We start from the raw sequence: 9,605 nt of genomic DNA, 5'->3' as shown, positions 1-9,605 counted from the left end.
TCAGTTTGGGTTAGCTTAGACCTATTGTGGAGGGAATTGCTCTAGCACAGATCATCCCAAAACTGCTTTCACTTTCTGTACTTGCTGAGGCTTGTATTTTTGATAGAGTGTAAATTGTACTGACTGACTGAAATATACTGACAACTCTGTAATGTAAAATTAGAGGTGTATGCTGGAAGGCTCTATTTTAACACAAGCTTTTTTTCTCTTATTCTTAAGAAGATTTCTTTGTAGAATTAGGTGTTGATCCCACCCTATTTATTGGACTTCATTCACATTTGCATGATACCATGGCCTACTGGCATAAGCAGTCTAAAATCATATGAATATTATGAGCAACAGTACAAAAGATGCAACAGGGGCAATTCCAATTACATAGCAGGTGAAAAAAATTATGTTCAGTAGAGTCAAACACTGTGGCAGGGCTCTACAAGATGTTCAGGAGTCTCTGTTCCTGGGGATATTCAGTGTTTGACTGGACACAGCCCTGATATAATCATCTGCTTTAAGTGCAGATAACTTTCAGAAGTCCCTTCCAGCCTTGGCTATTCTATGCTATGAGAAGGGTCCCTTAGTTGAATACAGGCATGAGTGCATTAGATGCTGTGTAACATCTCTGTTTCTCAAGCGTGCTCACTCATCTCACAGGAAGGTCCATCAGATGTCCAGTCTTTATAAGCATGTCCTGTAATACAGAACAGGGAAGATCCAGCCTCCTATATCTGCAAGTTGCATGCCAATATATACAGCAATTCCCATTCCCAAGAGCCACAGGATATGCACTACACAGAGGTGAGAGAAGAGCATTAGCTCATCTGCAGCGCAAGGCAACATCCAATCAAGTATACTTCTCCATCAGTGCTAGATAATGCTGGGCTGAGTGACCAGTGAATATAAGAGCACCCTTCTGCATTATGAGTCCCTACTGCTTCCCTTCCTTCAGCAGACGAAGTCTTTAGGTACCAGAACAGCCCTGTATCTAGTCACCCAACACTAACCCCAGCACAGGAGCCAGGCTTGAAGTACTGGCACACTGCACAGGGTCTGGTATTCCCCACCACACAATTGTTCTGGAGTAAAAAAAAGTATCAGGATTTATTCAAATTCTACAAAACATGGGATAAAAAAACAGATTTGGCAAATATATTGTATTTAAAGATAATATTTGTTCTTTTTTTTGCTTTATCATCTGGACACAAAAGTCTAACATTGCTCCTTATGCAGTATTCTCCAGGATTTAGGAATATTATAGTTGTATGCGACCCATGCGACAGGGCTTCTGATGTTTCTTTAGGCTGACTAAACTAATGAATTTATGTGCCATAAAGTTCTTTGATATTTAGTCTAAAATTTGATGGGTTTTGTTTAATTTTATCATAACATTTCTGGTTATAAATGAATGCTGTCCCAAGATACTCTACAGGGAAAAGGACTGTAAAACAATGTATCTTTATTCAAAACATTTGAAAGACACCAAGCTTCCATACCAGAGAACCAAGGTCACTCCTATTCAATAAAAGGAAAAATTCCCTTCTCGCTACATGGTTGACTTTGGATATGCTGAAATATCACAAGATTCCTCTAGCTGCAGGAGCTCGGAGGATGTGCAATCTAACAGATCAGGCTGCTCATCTTGGGGGCTCTTCCAGGAGAATTTACTTGAACATTCCTGGGAGTAACTTGGAAGCAACAAGATGCAGGAATGTGAAAGAGTTGTGCCACAGTCCTGAATGGACTGAATATGGACTTATATTTTATTACAGGGCTTAATAGTTCAGTTCAATATGCACAGAAGGAACAGTAATACCTTTTGTATATACCTAATCAAAGGTGTTGCTCTACTTTGCTATACCTAAGCAAATGTCAAAATACAAATCAAAGTTCCTACCTCCCAGATATATAATATTGTATCAGGAATTAAAGTACATCTAAGTTGAAAACACAGGTCTCTTCAGTAAGGAATCTAGATCTACAGTTCTAGGAGTTGATTACAAGCAACTAAGAAAATAAACTGAAGAGGTAACTGATTAATCCATGCTTGAAAAAGCCCAATAAATTTTTGTAATCTTAACTGCCATAATGAAAAACTCCTCAGCAGAGGCTCTATAGAACCTGGATCTGCTCCAGTGAAATCTATGGAAGGTTGCTTATGGATTTTAACCACCCAGGATTGAATCTAAAAAGATTCATTCACACAAAGAGCCTCACTGAAGCCAAATAACTGGGCTTAATCTAGGCTGCCCTGAGATATTTCATTACAGATGTAACTGATGCTCTTTGAAGATAAGGGGATACTTAAGTCATTGGACTCTTTTTTGCTTTTGACTGTATCTGCATAAATCTGGAGTAATGACATTGACTTCATAACAATCTCAACCCAGATTTACAGTGATGTCAGCAGGAGTAGCACACAGGACCTGCTTGATTGCAAATGAGTACTGAACCATTTAATTGAAATGGAATCATAAAGTAACAAATGGGAAGATATTTTCTCAATTGCACTTGAGATTATTTTTAATTTGTGGTTACTTATTAATGTAGCCACTACAGTCTAGGAATGCATATAAATCAGCATAACTTATGTGAGGAACTGACCATGCGTAATTAAATCCAATTGTTGCTTGGTTGTCTTTTGTTGTTTTTTGTTGTTGGTTTTTTTTTTTTCTGGGAAACCAAGGCCCCTAATTCTATAGGGTGAGCCAGAAAGTCCAGTCTGCTTTGAGAATGTATAGATATCCAGGATTTATAGCACACTGAAATTTTCTTCATCATAAATCCTTCCAACTCAAACACATCAAAAAATGAAGTGTAAGGAAAATTATGTTTTTTCTTAGGTAGATTCTCTATGCTTTATTTCAAAAATATTAGAATTTATGAACAACAACAAAAAAGCCAAAATATATATGGGAAGAGAAAATCCTAGGTGTAAAAACTCCATGTACTTGATAAGTCCTGTCTTCTGAGAAGGAGCATTTTTGAGATACCTTTTTTCCATCAGATTCGTAATACCAAAGCATAAGCTGACAGCAAATATGTTAGGGTTATGCCATACTTTTAAAAGTTATTTAATGTAACATTAAGAAATCACTTGAGTTCCTGGCAAACTCTACTCATTTCTTTATAAATGTTTAAGGCCTTGAGGGCCCATTATCATCATCTAGTCTGATCTTCCACTAAACAGCCAGCCAAGAATTGACTCTCATTAGCAGTGAGTCTCTGTATACCCAGGCTCGACACTGAAGACTGCATGGTGCCATTTCGGGGTTGTGCTGTTCTTCTATTCCAACTCTACCAAACTAAATTGGTGGAAATTCTTAAAATAAATTTATTTGCTCAGTCTTCTTAGGGAATTACACAATATAGAGCTAGGATTATACAACAGAATAGCCACTTACCTCATAGACAATCTTCACCTTTTTCACCCCACTCCAACTTGCATCTAATACTGTCTACCTACCTCCAGAGGCACTTGATGGAGGTATGGTACCTTTTAAACCTCCCAGCACATGCAGTTAAACCTCTAGACCAAGGTCCCTCACTGAGGCTCACGTTGGGTCATTATGTCACAGAAGACAGAACGCAGGGGCATTATTTCATCAGTGATGTCAGTAGCAAGGACAACTAGCCAGATCCTATTTCATCTTTGCCTCAGATGTTATGGTGTTAGGAGATCCAGGGAAAAATCCAGAATGCCAGCCTTAGATCAGATCACATAGAGGTAGTATCAAATATGTTCTACCACAAGCAAAAACATTAACAAGCCACTGTAATGCAGCAAGATGGAAAATGCTTCCCTATTCTTCCTACAACTGATACTCTGGGCCTAAACTGCAGTCTTGAGCTTCACAATAGTTTGATGAGCCTTTTGGCCTCAAGTTTCTAATTCCAAATTCAGGACCTCGGATCAATATAAAACAGTCCAGCTGAAATTATTTTCTTGGCCTGTTATTTGACCATGTCACATACATTAAATCTGAGCCAAAGACAAATCAAGTTCAGGCTGTGGTTCAGGTTTATTATTAGATAGAACATTAACAAGTAATAACAATATAATAATTTGTAATAACTTTGTAAAAAATACAGTCACAGATGAGTCAAAAGAAGAAACGAATCCTCTTGCTGATATTGGCTTAGAATAAAAATGGTATGAAAACTTTTGGATCTTCAGAGACATGGAAAGTGATCCAAAATGCAGCAGGATTTGTTTGGCATCAAGCTTCCAACTCTGACTTCTTCCTAATGAAAATCAGCATTGTATATACTTCAGCATCTTTCCCTAACTTACATAAATTGATTTCAACCAATTTAAAAAACAAAACCCTCCCAAACTACCCAAGTTGAGGGGCCTCTGTTTTTGCAGTTCCAATATTTTTGCTAAGACATCTTCTTCATGACATTTTAATTATTCACAGCGTCAGGGCTTTGCAAGTGGAACACGCAGTGTATTCTCCATTCACTCATTCATTAGTTTTAATTAAAGCTTTAATTTTATTTATGCTGTCATGGACTGATTAACAATTTGCAGCACAAACCAGGAAGTCTTAAACAGCACCTTGAGAAATCTTCCTTGGTCTAAACAGAGATCTGCTATAATAAATACAGATCTGCAGGATTATGTTCGCAAGGCAAAAGGAACCACATCAGCAGCTTTCCCAATGCAATTTTCTTGTAGCTCTCTAACAAAACGTATCTTAAGGCCTTAGGTGAGAATCACAAATGATGAGGTGTCCAGGGGATACAGCAGAATGAAACTGCAGGCAGACACTGTGCAAGTTCCTTTCTTAGAAGCAGCATATGGCTGAGCTGGCACAGCACGATACATTAGGAACAGGGGATAAAGTCTCACTTCAGCAGAGACTCAGGACATTTTAAGTGCTGCCAAAAGGACAAAAAGTACTGCCTGGAACTTGTTAAAGAATAAATTCAGACAACAGCACAAATGACTCTAAACAGGGCCATGATAGCTGTAACTTACACATTTTATTATTATTTTAAATTCTTGCCATCCATTTGAAGTGTCTGTAACTTGCACCTTCTGACAGCAGACCTTCTGTCTCTTAAAACCTTCATCATAGTGATCTGAGAGCACCTGGGGCCATCAGCCTGTATGTTATCGCACACTAAAATTCAAAGATTTGAATCTAATGAAAAGAGCCACCTCTGTACCCCTGCATCACCTTGCTCAGCAAAAAATTCTGCTCCCCAGATCTTGCAATAGCCCTTCTCCCAGTCTTCTAATCTGTTCTTTCCTCTCTGCCTCCTGCCCTACTTTTCCTTCATACATCTATTTCTATTCTCAGCTGCTCCCCTCATCTCTGCCTCTCTTGATTCCTCAGCAGTGTTTCACCTCTGCTACATGCATGAAAAAGATAATTTTGCAGCACTTCCTTTCTCCTTTCTCTGCAATGTGTGGCTGTGTTCTTCAGCTGAGGCAAAGGGCATGTGAGTGCAGGAGAAGTAAGAAGCATCTCCACTGAACAGCACGGTATGGACAGATTAGCTCCTGGGATCTTCTTATGACACTGCTTCCCTTCTCCATGTGCTACCTTTATTCCTGAGAATAAGGAGCTGGGGCAAAAATATACAATCACAACCGTAATCCCTCCCCACTTTAGTGTAATTAACTTGCGGGATTCTTAGCTAGCTGGTCTGTTACTTTAGAAATGTATCTTTCAACTCTATGCTCAAAAAAATACATGCATTATAGCCACCTACATTAAATTCCACTGCTATGGAGTTCTCAGAAAAGTATTCAAATTTTTGCAGTCCTTTCATGGAACTTGCAAAATGCAGTTTGCAGGTATAGAAACAGTCCCACTATGAGTCAGGGAGCTGTGCATTAACTACTCTTTGTACAGCACAGGATCCATGCTGTAACTAGTGAAGGTAAAGGGATTGGAGGTTAGAAGGAAACCCCCTGAGGGACCACAATGTTTCCCACCTACCCACCTTCATTAAGTCAGTCACTGTGATTTTGCTTATAGGTTTGCAATTATGCAGAAGTAAATGCAGAGTGAGGCACTGACATTTTATCCTCATGGTCTCTGCTTTGAGTGCAAACCAAAGGCAGCCAGGTAAACCTGTATGAGTGCGTCAGTGTCAAGTGAAGTGAAACAACACAAACCCTCTATCCTTTGGAGCAGCCTTTACGCAGGAATTCAGCAAGGATCTATTTATAGAGGCCCAGCTACTTTCAGGCTCTCTGCATGCAGCTCTCCCAGGAGAGCCCTGCTAAGACAAAGCAGAGCAGTGCAAGCCGAATCTGCCCGCCTCATCATGAAGGTTGAATTTCACTCCGGTCAAGAGCATTCTGGGCAACAAATGAGGCCTCCCATAATGTATTCCAATAAAAACAGAGGCTTTAAAAAGAAATCAGTGTTTTGTTCCCTTCCAAGACACATAAATCGTTGTAAATTGTGCTATTTCAGGAGTCTTGCTGATTTCTTTTAGGCCATGACTCCCTCTAGTGTCAAAGCAGGCACGGTCTCTTTTGGGTCTATTGAAGAGGTGAAAGACTACAGAGCAGTTTACATCTACATGCTTCTCTTCCTGATACCATCTGACAGCTTAAACATGGACTCAGCACGTACTTAAAACTAATATATATGGGTTTGCTTTTTCAAAAAGTGCTGAGAGCTATAAAAGATAGATAGTGAAGATAAAATGTGAACCAGTGATCCAGCCGCAAGCTCAGGAACATTCTTCTACAGAGCTTGTTTGGGTAGGATGTCACTTGTCATCTTCCTTTGGACAAACATGCTGCCCAGATAAGAAAAAACATGGAGTGTTCCTAAAAATTGGGTATTCTTAAGAACTTTCATTATACATGAGCCTTAGACCAGTGATGTTTGTTGGTAACATACACACGAAGAAATATATGTAAAAGATGAACAATCTACCTTAGAGTAGTGGGAGAAACCTTGACTTCTGGAATTTGTTCCCATTTGACTTTTCCAACCTAACAATCAACTAGGAGTAGATTTCTGCATTTAATTTGTTAAATGTACCATATCAGGGAGAGCAGGGAGAATAAAAATATTTTATTTCTTTGCAATATAAGAAGTACTGCTGCTTGCCAACTACACAATTATTTTCAAAGGGCTTAAGTTGATATATTGACTTTATTACACTGGCATGGCTCTGAGAGAGATACTTGCCACTCAACTTTCTGGTACAAAGACACACAGATGCTTTATGACTGTGGATGGAATTCCCATTTCTGCCAGTGCTGCCAGCAATTCTGTACCCTCCTGAGAAGTAATGTAGGCCTTAAATCACTTATTATCCATTTTCACCACAACTCTACAGTGTTAACGTTCTGTTTTAAAAATGTGCTTGTGCCTCTGTATAGCATTTTCACCATTAGTGCAGAAACCTCGTAGGATGTTGGCTCAGACCCACAGCTGATAGTTTATCAAGAAAGGAAAGCAAACTAGAGAAGATAAACATATATACACTAAAATCTGCTGCTGCCGTATGTTTGTTCTCTTTTTGAGAATAGTGCTGCCTTTTGGCAGTAGGAAATTCTATACCTGCCTAACTAATCCCTATAGCATTGTCTTGGGATTTTTTTCTTCTAAAAGCAGCCTTGGGCAGGATGAGCATACCCAGCTGATCAGCTCGGTCAAAGTGGCAGCATTTCTAGGAACACCCATGGCACAATTAACAGCTCAGCGATGTTTCAGCTGGAAAATGCAGATGTCTGAAGAGGTACGGGAAAATTTGTTCCCCCGAAATTCAGTCAGGATTTTACAAATATGCATTTTAGGCTTATTTTAAAATCCCATTAGAGTTTTTCCTTCGCTGTTTTTAAAGGCCAGGCCCTTATTTAAGTACATGTATATGGTTGGTTTTTTTTTTTTCAAAGTATGTTTCAGGCTATTTGAAATGTGGTTTTCATTGCAAAAGGAATTACCCTTTAGACACCTTACCAAGTCAAGTTGTGGATTTTCTACTGTTCATTGTATTTAAATCAAAATGTGATGTCTTGCTAAGCCATCTGTGCTACCTTCTCTCCAAGACACCGGCTTGATATTGGAATTACTGAGTGAGAATGTTCGCTGTGTGTCACACAAGAGGTCAGAAAAAGTGATCTAACGATCCCGTCTGGCCTTAAGCTCTATGAATGTATGAATAAATGAAAATATCAGATCTAAGCACTTTGTGACAAGGGATGTCTTTAAATATTTAGCAAAGCTCCGCATCCATAGGGATTCCTCTATAAATAAGAGTAGCAGTCGCATGCCTGTGGCTCAGAAATCTCAGATCACCTTAATGCTTGTGATGACAGCTCAAAGATGTTCAAATGCTAGGGTCACATAATTCTGAATATGTAGTGGTTCAAATTACCCTTTTCTTGGCTGGTCAGTCAAGCCTTTCTGCATGATAGCTGTTTTGTAATCAGTTGCACTCCGTGTACAGGATTTCCTGAGAACAAAATCCATAAATGTGTCCTGCCACTGTGTCCTTCTTTAATCTTCAATTTGGCAAAATATTTACTGAAATCTGTGAAGGAAAAGTTTAATTAAAAAATCAAGAATGGTGATTTGGCCAAGTATAAGCAGATCACACCCTTAGCAGCACAACCAGGTCACTAAGGAGCCTGAGAAAATCATCTCCTAAGAGCCAAGGGCTTATACATGGTAGGTTATTACTGGGTACGTTGGGTATACAGGCTGGGTGATGAAGAGCAGTCCGGTGGAGAAGGACTTGGGATACTGGTGGATGGAAAGTTCAACATAAGCTGGCAGCATGCACTTGCAGCCCAGAAAGCCAACAGAACCCTGGAGTACAACAAGAGAAGCAGAACAAGAAGGCCAAGGAAGGTGATTCCGCTCTTCCGCTTCACTCTCATGAGACCCCACCTGCAGTATTGTGTTTATCTCTGGGACTCCCAGCACGGGAGTCTGGGAACTGTGTGGATCCAAAAGAGGCTATAGGTTGATCAGAGAATTGGAGTACTTCTCTGTGTTGAAAGGCTGAGAGGGTTGGGGTTGTTCAGCCTGGGTCCAAGGAGACCCAGCAGACTTACAGTACTGAAAGGGAAAAGCTCAGGAGAGATTCTTTATCAGAGTGTGTAGCGATAGGATAAGGGGTAATGGTTTAAAAATAAAAAGCATAGATTTAAGTTAGATACAAGGAAGAAACTCTTCACAATGAGGATGGTGAGAGCCTAGCACAGGCTGCCCGCAGGAGCTGTGGATGCACTATTCTTGGAGGTGTTCAAGTCCAGGCTGACTGGGGCCCTGGGCAGCCTGATCTAGGGGGAGATGTCCCTGCCCATTGCAGAGAAGTTGGAACTGGATAGTCCTTAATGTTCTCTCCAACCAAAATTGTTCTTTCATACTGTAATTCCATGTTTCACGTAGAATTCCTATGCCATGACTCTCCAGGTAAGATTTTACAATAGGAAAATGAAAAAAAAATGACAATAAAAATGAAAGCACTGCCTCTTTCCATCTTTTCACTGACAGTATGTTACAGATTTTTTTTTCATTACCCAGTTCAGAATCACATAAACAAATTGCTTCCTTTCGAAGTTGTTATTCTACCCAAGCTTCCTTGGAAGCATACTTGCACTTCCTCACAGACCACCAGAACAGACA

Source organism: Lagopus muta, chromosome 5, assembly GCF_023343835.1.
Source record: "Lagopus muta isolate bLagMut1 chromosome 5, bLagMut1 primary, whole genome shotgun sequence".
NCBI lineage: Eukaryota > Metazoa > Chordata > Aves > Galliformes > Phasianidae > Lagopus > Lagopus muta.
This window is presented reverse-complemented; position numbering follows the sequence as displayed.